Below are 13,820 nucleotides of genomic sequence, written 5' to 3' on the forward strand. Positions count from 1 at the left end.
GGACAGGGGGGGCAGGGGGTGTGGTGGGGTTGTTGTTCGAAGACTACTGCTGCATTCAGTTGTTATGTTGTGCTCCACTTTTTTTGAACACATCTTATGTAAACACCCAGTTCCCTATCAAAAGCTAGTCTCTATGCTGCGTTCATATGATATGGTAGAACATCTTTTTTTGACCGATTGTGAAGCATGTGTGGCAAACACGCCAAGATCTTGGCTTAAATAACCTATGATGATGAAGTCATTAGCGTGTTTGCCACACATACTTCACAACTGGTCGAACAAAGATGTTCTCCAATATCGTAACACAGCATCTCGTTACTGTTTTTTCAGGGAACAGGGTTACAGTCAAGTGACCCGAGACGTTTCAGATGGACCTGAAACCAGCCTAATGCCGGGTTCAGACATTATATTTTTCTCTGTTTTGATATTCACTCTCTTAAGTGTCAGATTTATGCAATTTTCACTCCTAAATTCTTGACGTGTCGTGTTGTGTTGTGCCTTGGCTTGTCGTGGACAAGAAACATGTCAGACCGACCAATCATCACTTGCTGTCTTTAAAGACATACGTGATGTCATCGAGAACATTTCATTTCATCATATTTGAAAGCTGTGTGGAAGAGCTTCTGTGCTCCTATTGGTCAACATCACTGATGTGACGGAACCTTTCGTGGAGTACCGGAAAAAAAAAGAAACGTTATTTTATTAGATGTCAAAAACTAATCTAATCCTTACGTTCCATTGTGCATGCGATTTCATATTTAGTTTTCAAGTCAAATTATTTAAGATTAAGGGAAAAACGCATGCCTTGTATTAAAATACTTAAGCGAAAAGCAGTATGTGAAAAGAGTAGCATGTCGGAATTCACAGTATTCAGAAAAAAGAAACGGAACTCCTTTGAGATTCTGAAATGTGCATCAAGTGGACACTTTACTATCCCATGAGGCCATGGGAGATGAGATATTACTTTCAGACAGTTAATGTAAGCGATTGCATATGCAGAAAAGGATATTTCCTCTCATTATTAAACAGTATTTCATTGGTAGTGTCATATTAACAAATCACTTTCATTAAGCAGTTTTTTTTTAGAGTTTATTTTACAGGCCTGATGTAATTTATGTTTGTATTTACATCCACTCAAATACAAGTGCACTCACATTTCTTTTTGCTGTGATTACGGCAAAAAAAGACAGATGTTATTGCCTGATTTATTTTCAGTTGTGTTTTTTTTTCTCCTCTGCTGAACATATGGTCAGAAGCTGTCTGATCTTTTGCCACTCCAGCGGGAAAAAGGCATAAAAACCAACATTTACTCTTGCATATTAAGTGTGAATGATTGTGTGTGGATACAAGCTGGAGGACAAACCAGAGATGAAAAGGGATTTGAATATAAGCTCCTTAACTGCTCTACTGATGTAACTCATAGTGTCTCTGTCTTACTCCTTAATCTTAAAATCATCTCAGTAATAATTGTTTAATCCAGGGGTTCCTTTCTATTGTCTATTGATTTTGCGATTTGCATGGGGTCCACACAATTTGTGGAAACCATTTAATGCTGTGTTGCTTGTGTGTCATTGAGATACTATTAATTTTTTTATTACAATTTTGAATTCGTTTTTATTTTTATATTTGTTATACTATTTTGAGGTTTTTTTTTATTTTTATTATATTTTTATTTCAGTTTGAGGTTGGAAATATCAAATGGTAACAGAAAAACGTGAAATTTGGAGTGAAGAAGAGAGAATATTTAACATTGTTACCTAACTGATGTTTCTGCTTAGTAGTCAGTTTAAGAAGCGTGTCACTGGTTAAGGGCTACCCATGTAGCAAACCATGTAGCAAAATTATGCAAAAAAAAAAAAAAAAACATCAATAATAACAATAAAGAACTAATTTTCCCATCTCATGTTAACAAGTTTATTAAAAAAAAGACTAAATTCTGTGAAATCATTTTCATGATTTTTCCTGCATGGATGTGTGTCCAGATTAATAGTGATCTACACATCTAGCAAAGTTCATTTTAAAACAGTCATGACAGTTTCATATTGTGTCCATGCCCAACCATTGTTCAAGATTGGTTGCATTGGTGTCCACAATCATTGTGTTTTTGTCAGTGGTGGTTCTTGCTTGGATGGTGCACTGTGCGTGTTAAACAAAAAAAACACTTCAGTACAAAAAAGAAAAATGCTAAAATGTTAAACCGTTGTTATGATAACAATTTTGTAATGTCTAAACATAAATCTAAATGAAAAATGTGGGAATAGGATATGATCCATTGAGTGATGCTCTGCAGCCATCTAGTCACTGTAGTTAAAAATTCATGTTTCTGTTTCCCAGTAGATGACTGCAATCTTCCAATAAACCATGGCGTCTTTAAAAAAAATCCTATTTTATATACATGTATTGAAATTATTACAAATTGAGGCAAATAAAAAAATACCATAAATCCCCCAAATCTGCACAACTGGACAGTGAAAACATGAATAAAGTGAGTGATATTACGTTTGTTTTAAGAAGATAACATTATTATGTTACAAAATCAAGCTAGTTGGACAGAAAAAGGAAAATTCTTGCCCTTTGTGTAATTGCATAGCAAGCAACGAGGCATAAAGTGATATTAGCCTATTTTATTATATCCATAATATTACTCATATGACGCAATGAATGATATGTATACATAGGCCTACCTTTATTTTTTGCATACGTCCGCTCTTCATTCTCCTAATTTAGGCTCCCCAGCTGGACGTAAAAAATTTGGGTGTAATCTATACGCTGGGCTTAGCTATTTCCAACCTTCTAATAAAGATTTACACCTGTTGCACCAACTAATGGTACATTTACATGACAACAATATTTTTCCTTTGAGTTTTCCATGTACAGACGACACCATTGTCAAAACGATCCCAGTTCACATGGATCCGCAAAAACGACTAAAATCGCTGTATTCTGCTGCCAGGCCATTAGATGGCGATGAAGCACTATAGACTGAACACATCATACACATGTGCATGCTGTCATCATTTTCAGAGATTTGCGTTTTTGTTATTTACAGGGAGTCCGTTTTCAAAAACTTGCGCTTTAAAACCCATTTTCAAAAGTTTGCGTTTTCAGGCACCTAAAACGCCGTTGTCGTGTAAACAAACGGCCAAACTACATAAAAAGTTTAAAGTTTTTAGTTGAAAACGGTGTCATGTAAACAGCCCCTAAAACTGACCAGGCGGCAACTGCGCATGGTTGTAGAAAATGTGCATCCACTCTGATACATTATACCACAGTTTAAAACGCCATTCAAACTTTGCTATTAATAAAGAATTGCTCAAGACATCATAAGTGAAGCCGCCACGCCATCTGATTAAAATGAGCAAATGAGTAAGCATATAAATGGTTATTTAGTTAAAGTTGGGGATTATTATTATTAATATTATATTATTATTATTATTATTATTATTATTAAAGTTCCTGCTTATTAAAAGTGTGAGAGATCTATGTATCGGCCTACTGCAAATGTCTAAAGTGCTCATTCTGATTTCTGAATACAGATTTTGTTTTTAAGGTATGTGCTTAAATTCAAATTGACAGACAAAGTGAATTAACTTGAAAGTCTAGATTTATTCACATTGGCCCATGGAAACATGAACACACTTGCCTGAAAAAAAGTGCGGGAAAGAGTTTACGTTTTATTGAAAGCAAGGGGGTCATATCCCCCACGTGTTCTACGCCCATATATTATGTGTTAGATAATATTGTTTTTGTTAGTAACTTAATTTAAATGATTCACTGGTTGGCTAAAAATCGCTTGCTATGAAACATTATTTCCAAGCACAGCCCTCCAAGCAAGATGATGCATGGTATACAATTTCTGTGCCCAATAATCCCAGATATTTCCAACATAATTACATACAGAAATTTTGTGTTAGGTTATTTACCTGTGATCGATCTAACGATGTTATGTTATCCAGCACAAATAATCACTAACATTACAGCTCACGTCTGCAGTAAAAAGTCATTTGCAGACATTAAACTACTGTAATCTTGTCTGTGTTGGAAAACACTCTTTTCAGAATCATTTATCTTAAGCTTCTGTATGTTTTTAGATGAAGCTGTTAAATTAAGCAATATCTCATGCAATTCTTTCCCCTTTGTTTTTAATCTTTGTTTTCCCTGAAGATATACTTTGTGGCTGAAAATGAAAGTAAAGGATTGACACACGTTTGTTGCTTTTTACTGTGAAATTAGAGTTCCCTTTCGTTCGGGAACTCCTACGTCTCGTCGGAGGAGTTTCCAACGAATTGGGATCACGCTAGGGAGACCAATTGCCTTCGAGTGAATTAAAACGAGCCAATGAATATTGGCATGCAGGACTTGCATTCCGCGCCCCACCTACCAGTGCGGGTATAAAGCGGAAGCGAGAGCACACACATATGCTTTTTGCTACGGAGCCGACCGGTTGTGTCCTCTGAGTGGATGAGCTTCAAGATTGGTATATTATCTTCACGCTCAACGAGTGTGTACAGGGGCATGCCCCTGTACGAAGTACAGGGGCATCCGCTTCACCCAAGCGCGGAGTGTTGATGCCCCTGTCTTGAGGAAAGAGATCGACGCCCTGCTAGCGAAGGACGCAATCGAGCCGGTCCCTCCAGCCGAGATGAGGTCTGGGTTCTACAGCCCTTACTTCATTGTACCCAATAAAAGCGGTGGGTCACAGCCGATCCTGGAACGACGAGTTTTGAATCGATGTTTTCTCCGAGACCTCTTTGTGTTGGTGTGACGGCGCTTCAGCGATCTTCGCGATCTCCCGGGTACCAGCTTCTGCTTCACGCGATCTGCCTTTTTTTCAAAGAGCTATTGTCACAGCTGGTATTCGGTTGAGTGCGCACAGCGGGCTTGCAGTTTCTCCGCTGTGTTGCCGCGTTTATCCCTGTGTGCTTTAGCACAATAAGAGACTGTTTTCTGTGAAAAGAGTAACACGGGTGAAGATCGCGTCCTTTTCAGGATGACGTTTCACCCATGTGTTTCTGGATGCGGTCGTTTCCTGTCCTCATTTGACGGCCACGATCACTGTTTCACGTGCCTGGGCTTAAGCATGTTGAGACTGCGTTCGTGGGTGGTTTATGTTCTCTCATGAGAGCATGACCACGTCGGCACGTTGTTCGTCTCCCCTTTCTCGTAAAGGCCTGAGCCGCTCAGCGTGCCGTGTGCCATCGAGCTGCCGGCTGACAGCACGGGTTGTCACGGCAACCCAGCGCGCCTCATTCGGCGCTCTAGATGCACGGTCGAGACTCAAGTGCCTCAAACGAGGTGGAGTCCCTTTGCCTATTCCCCGATCTAGTTCCTCTTCTGGTGGCCACCGGAAAAGGGGCTACTTTGGTTAATAGGATTGGTGATCTGAGGATTACAGTGAGCGTTCTCCGACGAGACCACCTCCTCGGACCCCTCACTCCTCTAGCGCATCGCAAACATGCTGAGACTGTGTTCGTGGGTGGTTTATGCTCTCTTATGAGAGCATGACCACGTCGGCACGTTGTTCGTCTTGCCTTTCTCACGAGGGGTTGAGCGCTCAGCGTGCCGTGTGCCATCAAGGTTATTGATGTCCGGAGTCCGGTCCCTGCCTTCCACCTCGCTGCCCCTCCGTGGGTACGCCGGTGGTCCAGGTCGGCTCGTTGGTACGGTCTCTCGAAGCCTGGCTAGCGCTTCCGAGGCCGTCCCGCTGGCTCATCCGTACCATCCGGCTCGGCTATGCAATTCAGTTTGCCCGCCGGCCCCCCAAGTACAGGGGCATCCGCTTCACCCAAGCGCGGAGTGTTGATGCCCCTGTCTTGAGGAAAGAGATCGACGCCCTGCTAGCGAAGGACGCAATCGAGCCGGTCCCTCCAGCCGAGATGAGGTCTGGGTTCTACAGCCCTTACTTCATTGTACCCAATAAAAGCGGTGGGTCACAGCCGATCCTGGAACGACGAGTTTTGAATCGGGCCCTACACAAGCTCCCTTTCGGAATGCTCACGCTGAAGCGCATCTTCGAATGCATCCGTCCCCAGGATTGGTTTGCAGCGATCGACCTGAAGGACGCGTACTTCATGTCTCGATTCTTCCTCGACACAGACCGTTTCTTCGGTTTACGTTCAAGGGTTGGGCATATCAGTACAAGGTCCTACCCTTCGGCTTGGCCCTGTCGCCTCGTGTCTTCACGAAAGTCGTGGAGGCGGCCATTGTTCCCATGAGAGAACATGGCGTTCGCATTCTCAACTATCTCGACGACTGGCTTATAATAGCTCACTCGCGAGATCTGTTGTGCGAACACAGGGACTTGATGCTTCAGCACCTCAACCGTTTGGGGCTTCAGGTCAACTGGGACAAGAGAAAACTCTGCCCCACGCAGAGGATCTCTTATCTCGGTATGGAGTTGGACTCGGTCGGTCAGACTGCACGCCTCACCGAGGAGCGCGTCCAGTCAGTGCTCAACTGCTACAAGACTTTTCAGGGCAGGTCAGCGGTCCCACTGAAACAGCTTCAGAGGGTCCTGGGGCATATGGCAGACGCAGCCGCAGTAACGCCGCTCGGCCTGCTGCATATGATACCGCTTCAGCGCTGGCTTCACGATCGAGTCCCGAGATGGGCGTGGCAGAGCGGCACGTTCCGGGTCAACATTACCCCGCACTGTCGCCAAACCTTCAGTCCTTGGTCGGACCCTGCTTTTCTACGGGCCAGAGTGCCCTTAGTCCAGGTGTCCAAGCATGCTGTGGTTTTCACAGATGCCTCTGCCAACGGATGGGGGGCCACGTACAATGGGCATGCAGTTTCAGGTCTGTGGACGGGGCCTCAGCTGCATTGGCACATCAACTGCCTAGAGTTGCAAGCAGTACGCTTGGCCTTGTGCCGCCTCAAGGGGCTGCTTCTGCACAAGCATGTACTGGTCCGTACGGACAGCACTGCGACCGTTGCATACATCAACCATCAAGGTGGTCTACGCTCCCGTCCTATGCAAGCGAGCGCTGCCCCCGGAGGAGGAAGACCCTGCCCTAGCTTTCCTCTGTCCCGTCCGCGCTCTGCGTTGTTATGTGGACAGAACGCAAAGCTTCAGGACCTCAGATCAGCTCTTCGTCTGTTACGGAGGCCAGCAGAAGGGGAAGGCTGTCTCCAAGCAGAGGTTAGCCCACTGGTTAGTGGATGCTATCGCCCGGGCTTATGAGTCTCAGGACGTGCCTTGCCCACCTAGGTTGACGGCACACTCCACTAGGAGTGTCGCCTCCTCCTGGGCGCTGGCGCAGGGGGCCTCGCTGACAGACATCTGTAGAGCTGCGGGCTGGGCGACACCTAACACGTTCGCTAGATTCTATAGCCTCCGTGTTGAACCTGTTTCCTCCCGTGTACTCGCTACGGCCAGTAGTGCAAGGAACTAGGTCATGTCGGCTTGCTACGCTATTCCCGCCCCATGGGCCGGATACGTGCGTCTTATTTGCTCCGTTGGTTCCCCAACAAACGGTTAACCTCGTGAGTTCCTCCATCACCCCTCCGGCACCAGGCGAGGCAGATCGCCCGGCGCCAGGTCTATTACCTCTCATAGGAGTTGTTATTAGACTGGGTGGCCTTAACAGTGGTCCCTACGGTGACCCATTTCTTCCACGTTCCAGCTACCCTCCGGGTTAGCACCGTGTCTTCCCCTCGACAGACCCGTTCTGTCATCCCTGCTGAGTACGCTCCCACCCCTCGGGCTGGGACTACCTCAGGGACTGCCATATGTTTCACTACCCCACGGGTTAGTACATATGTGTATTCCAGTGCCTCCCTTCGGGCGGGCAGGGGCTCCGCAGCGTACCCTCCTACAGGTTGGGCACGCTTCCCCAGTGTTATCCAAATCCACTGAGCGCGTCTTGCGGAACAGCAGAGTGATTCTTCCTAGCTAGCTCCCGCCGTAAAGAAAACTAAGAAACTACTTTGGCGGGAAGCTAAGCTGGGCGCTGGAAGGGGCCAGCACCATGGCATTTTATTAGGGATCCCAATTCGTTGGAAACTCCTCCGACGAGACGTAGAAGTTCCCAAACGTCTCGTCCCGTCGCCATTCTTGCTGTACCTTTGCGGAGGACTGGACACCGTCCGGCTCCTCAGCATAAAACATATGTGTGTGCGCTCGCTTCCGCTTTATACCTGCACTGGCAGGCGGGGCGCGGAATGCAAGTCCTGCATGCTAATATTCATTGGCTCGTTTTAATTCACTCGAAGGCAATTGTTCTCCCTAGCGTGATCCCAATTCGTTGGAAACTCCTCCGACTAGATGTCTCCGTTCCCTCCTCAGGGAACGAGGGTTACCATACGTAACCGAGACGTTCTGTGTCTTTATAAAAATCATCAGTCCAAAAAAGATGTAGTCTCAGACGTACACTAGGTCCAGATGGTGCAACAGGTATGACTTCTACGCAGGACTTAAAAACGGATTTTTCGCCCAGCCTAGTATTACAAAGGGGTGTACGTCTATCTGGTGCAACCGGCCCCTGGTGGCTTAGACATTTTTTCTAATCCATAATTTCAATTTGTGCTGATTTAGAACTTCTCCCGCTTTCCCTACTGACGTCACCTCACTGGACGTCCCAAGGTGACGTAAATCAACCCCCTCTACTCATTACTTGTGCGCTCCCTGGCAAGATGCCAACCTGGGAAGCTGCCCGTGTTGCCCATGCCTAAATCCGCCCTGACCGAAGTAGTCATTAATAAGTTGAGCAAAATGTTCCATGTCAATTGCTCCGACAAGATTCGCCGATCACAGTGCATTTAAAGCATTAGCCACTGACTGAGCCCTCTCACTATCATCCATATCCATTACAAAATAGGCATACATCAATGAAATATTGAATTAAAAGATTGAAAATTTGAAATTTCATCTTCAGAGCATGCTTCCATGAGACCACAATGCGCCACAGCGCGGGGTGTTTTTACCGAAACACGTTATTGCGACTGTTTAGGAACATGCTGGTTTTGTTTACATCAGCATGAGTTTGAAAATCCCATTTCATTGGTTCAGACTCATGCCATGGAGAATTCGCTATATTCACAAAGTTGGAATTACAACTATTGTCAAAAAACGAGCAGAGAAAACGTCTCGGGTTATGACTATAACCCTTGTTCCCTGAGAAGGGAACGAGACACTGCGTCGAGAATCGACTCTTTGGGGACGCTCCCTTAGCGTGCGCCTCTGAAGTAAAAATGAAACTAATCCAATCCTGATTGGCGTTGCGTCTTGACGTAACATGTGACGGCATAACCGGAAGTATAAAAGTGACACTGACGCACACACATACCAGCCTCGCGATGAAGCAAGACGCTCTAAGACCTCAAGGGGCGTGGCAGAACGACGCAGTGTCTCGTTCCCTTCTCAGGGAACAAGGGTTATAGTCATAACCCGAGACGTTCCCTTTCGAGGGAACTCTACACTGCGTCGAGAATCGACTCTTTGGGGAACGAGTGCCCACTAGGCTACGCACCGAATAGGCCTGTCCCGGAGTGAAACTGTTTCAGGCACTCAGCAAGGACTAAGTACATGTGCGCCAGGCGTACTGGGAAGGTGAAGACTGTAGAACCGAATAAAAGTGTGTGGAGTAGCCCAGCCGGCTGCCTCACAGATCTCCTGCAGGGGCACTCCCGAAAGGAGGGCCCTAGAGGAAGCCATACCTCTAGTTGAATGAGCCCTAACAGCTAAAGGTGAAGGCATATCGCGCACCCTGTAAGCTGAAGTAATCGCCTGAACGATCCAATTACTAATCGTTTGCTTTGATGCCGGGAGCCCCTTCTTAGGTGACCCAAAACACACCAATAATTGGTCCGACCTTCTCCAAGAAGAGGACCTCTCGAGGTACACGCTCAAGGCTCTGACAGGGCAGAGCAAATGGAGCTTCTCTTCTTCTGCCGACACATGAGGTGGAGGATGAAATGCCTGAAGGACTGTAGATCGAGCCGTATGAGTTGGTACTTTAGGCACGTAGCCCGGACTCGGGTGCAAAAAGGCCTTCACTTTGCCAGGGGCAAACTCCAAGCAAGCTGGTGTCACTGCCAGGGCTTGGAGATCTCCCACCCTCTTAAGTGAGGTAATAGCTAAGAGAATTACCATTTTTAGCGTTAAATCCTTAGGCGAAGCCGACTCTAAAGGTTCGAAGGGGGCCAGGGATAACCCTTCAAGAACTATAGCCAGGTCCCAGGCAGGAACCCTGGACCTGGTTGCCGGTCTCATCCTCCAAGTTCCACGGAGAAAACGAATAACCAATTGGTGCCTCCCCAAAGGCCCATCACTTACAGGTGCGTGGAAAGCCGCAATGGCAGCCACGTACACCTTAAGCGTGGAAGGGGAGAGACCCGCAGAGAAACGATCTTGAAGAAATTCCAGAACTGAAGCCACCGGGCAGTTGACTGGATCTAACTCATGTTCTCTACACCAAGTGACGAACACATTCCACTTGAGGCCATATAATCTCCTAGTAGATGGAGCCCTAGAGCTAAGTATGGTTTCAACCACCCCGGCTGATAGACCAGCATTTAGGTACTGAACCCCCTCAGAGGCCAGACCCACAGCTTCCACAGCTCCGGGCGAGGGTGGAAGATTGTGCCCTCCGCCTGAGACAACAGATCCCTCCTCAGAGGAATCTGCCATGGCGGAGCTATCAGGAGTGATATTATGTCTGAAAACCATACTCGGGTCGGCCACATTGGGGCAACCAGAAGTAGACTGATGCCCTCTTGACGAACCCTCTCCAGGACTCCCGGGAGCAGAGCGATCGGGGGAAATGCGTACAGGCGAAGCCTCGGCCAGGCCTGTACCATGGCATCCAACCCCAGTGGGGCTGGATGTGAGAGGGAGAACCAAAGTGGGCAGTGGGACGTCTCTCGAGACGCGAATAGATCCACTTCCATTGGTCCGAACCTCTCCCATATCAACTTCACCACATCTGGATGAAGTCTCCATTCCCCGGGCCTCAGCCCCTGCCTCGACAGGATGTCTGCTCCCTGATTCTGAACCCCCGGAATATACATTGCTCTGATGGACAGTATCTTCCCTTGGGACCAAAGAATAATCTGATGCGCCAGTCTACACAGAGGGCGCGATCTGAGTCCCCCTTGTCGGTTCAGATAGGCTACCACTGACGTATTGTCTGATCGTACTAGGACATGGTAACCTTTGATGTCTGGGAGGAAGCTCCTCAAAGCCCTGAACACAGCCATCATTTCTAGACAGTTTATGTGCCAAGATAGATGATGGTCCAGCCACAGACCCCTGGCAAAGCGGCCGTCCATGACCGCGCCCCAGCCAGTAAGGGATGCGTCTGTCGAAACGATTTTTCGGCGACATGACGCTCCCAACACTGGCCCTTGGGACAGGAACCAAGGTTTCTTCCATATTTGAAGAGAACGAAGGCATCTGCGCGTTACTCTGATCATACGAAATGGATTCCCCTTGGGAGAAAACCCCTTGGCTTTTAGCCACCACTGAAGAGGCCTCATATGCAGAAGGCCCAAAGGAATGATGTTGGATGCCGCTGCCATGAGGCCCAGCATTCTTTGAAATTGCTTTACAGTGATGGCCTGACCTAGCTTTACTCTTGAAACCATAGATAGGATGGACTGGACACGTGCGGGAGACATGTGTGCCCGCATCGTAACCGAATTCCATACCACACCCAGGAACGTTATTTCCTGAGCTGGTTCCAACACGCTCTTTTTCGTGTTGTCTCAACCCCAAATTCTGAAGGTGGCCAAGGACGACATCTCGATGCCGAACCGCCATTTCTCGAGACTGAGCCGGTATAAGCCAGTCGTCGATGTAATTCAGTATACGAATGCCCTGGAGTCTGAGAGGAGCCAGAGCTGCATCCATACACTTCGTGAACGTGCGGGGAGAGAGTGCTAGGCCGAACGGAAGAACCCGATATTGATATGCTTCGCCCCCGAAAGCAAACCTTAGGTACCTCCTGTGACATGGAAGGATGGAGACATGAAAATAGGCGTCTTTTAGGTCTATTGTGACAAACCAGTCCTCGGACCTGATGTGATTCACGATGATGGGAATCGTCAACATCTTGAACCTGAATCTCCTCAGAGACCGATTCAAGTGTCTCAGATCCAAAATCGGCCTGAGCCCGCCATCCTTCTTTGGAACTATAAAGTATCGGCTGTAAAACCCTGACTCTCTGTCTGGTAGGGGAACACTTTCTATGGCCCCTTTGACCAGAAGAGCCTGTACTTCCTGTTCCATAACCCGAGCCTGTTCTGGAACCACTGTAGTCGGCACCACCCCTGCAAACCTGGGAGGTGGGTGACCGAACTGCAGTCTGTATCCTTTTTCTATTATATTCAGGACCCATATAGAAATATTTGGAAGAAGATGCCACTGTTCCAAAAAATTTACTAAGGGAACCAGCCTCTCGAGGCTGGCCTCGGATGTCTCTCGAGCATTGTTTTTTTCATTTTTCGACCATAGGTGGCGCTCTTTTGCAAGCTCTTGGGACGAACGCCACGGTGTGCGTTCGCTGGAAATTGATGTGACCCGAAGCGTCAATGACGGCGGGACGACATCTTTTTCCAATGGGCTCCGCTGGGAAAACAACCTCGGTTGCCTCACAGCGGGGGGGGGGCAGCCCTCGGAGGTCCTATTAACTCGGCTAGGACCTCTTCCCTGAAGCCCTCTTAGCCTGAATGACGGCCCTCAGGTCGCCTTTCTGGCCAGAGGATTTAGAATGGGAATGTTTCCTCTGTTGCCAAGCTCCCGCGGGAGGGGCTCGAGAGGAAACGCTCTCCTTCTGCTCCAGGCGATATGCGGAGCTGGTGGACGGCTGAGACTGGCCACTTGGACCAGCCTTCCCAGATTTAGAACGTCGGGGGAGATATTGTTGAAAAGCTGCTGATTGTTTTTTCGTCTCCTGAAACCTGTCGACGACAGAAGATACTGCGTCGCCGAACAGGCCAGAAGACGAAACTGGGGCATCTAATAAAAAGGAACGGTCTTTATCCTTCATACCCGACAAATTCAACCATAAATGCCTCTCCGTGGCCACCAAAGCTGACATGGAGCGGCCAATTGCACGGGCCGCCTCCTTAGTGGCACGGAGAGACAAATCTGCTGCTCTTCTCAATTCAGCAACATCCTCAGGTGTTGGCCCCTCCCCGTCATCTAAATCTTTTAGGATGTCGGCCTGGTACGCCTGCAAAATAGCCATAGAATGCAGGGACGCACCAGCCCGACCAGCCGCCATATAAGCCCTGCCCACCAATGCAGAAGTGTCCCTACATGGTTTGCTGGGCAGCGCCGGGGTTTTAAGCGAGGATGCCGCTTCGGGAGAAAGATAGCTCGCTAAAGCTTCCTCCACCCGCGGCATCCTGCCATAGCCCGCCTCACTCGCACCCATAACGTTACTATAATCACACGAAGTGCTGTGCGATATACGAGATGAGTGAGGCTTTTCCCAGGATCTCGTGATTTCTCTATGGAGATCTGGGAAAAAAGGCAAACCCCGGCGCTGAGGTTGTGAGCGGTGCTGCAGAAATCTCTCGTCTAATTTACTCTGACGAGTCTCATCCTGCTTATTCTGTGGCCAACTGATGTTGAGTTTGGCCACCGCACGCGTCACAACCTCCACCAACTCCTCATACGCTGAAACATGAGCTGGCGAGTGTGACTCATGATCCGCGCTCCCGATGCTGAGCACATCTACTTCCTCGGAAGCGGACAGCTCAAGCACCGGGCACTCGTCACAGGCAGAAGAAGCCGCAGCGCGGGCTTCTGCACCGTGAGCGAGTGTCAGAGAATCTGCAGATGATGAACGAGAAAGTGCCTCGGCAGTCTCGTT

General features: G+C 47.8%; 1 protein-coding gene across 3 annotated transcripts in view; it reads left to right on the forward strand.

Annotated features, from left to right (window-relative positions):
* The window catches only part of edil3a (EGF-like repeats and discoidin I-like domains 3a), a 234,392-nt gene that overhangs the window by 82,428 nt on the left and 138,144 nt on the right, over nt 1-13,820 (forward strand). The gene's annotated exons all lie outside the window — the stretch shown is intronic.

Source organism: Rhinichthys klamathensis, unplaced genomic scaffold, assembly GCF_029890125.1.
Source record: "Rhinichthys klamathensis goyatoka isolate OS25496 unplaced genomic scaffold, OSU_Roscu_1.1 h1tg000369l_1, whole genome shotgun sequence".
Lineage (NCBI taxonomy): Eukaryota > Metazoa > Chordata > Actinopteri > Cypriniformes > Leuciscidae > Rhinichthys > Rhinichthys klamathensis.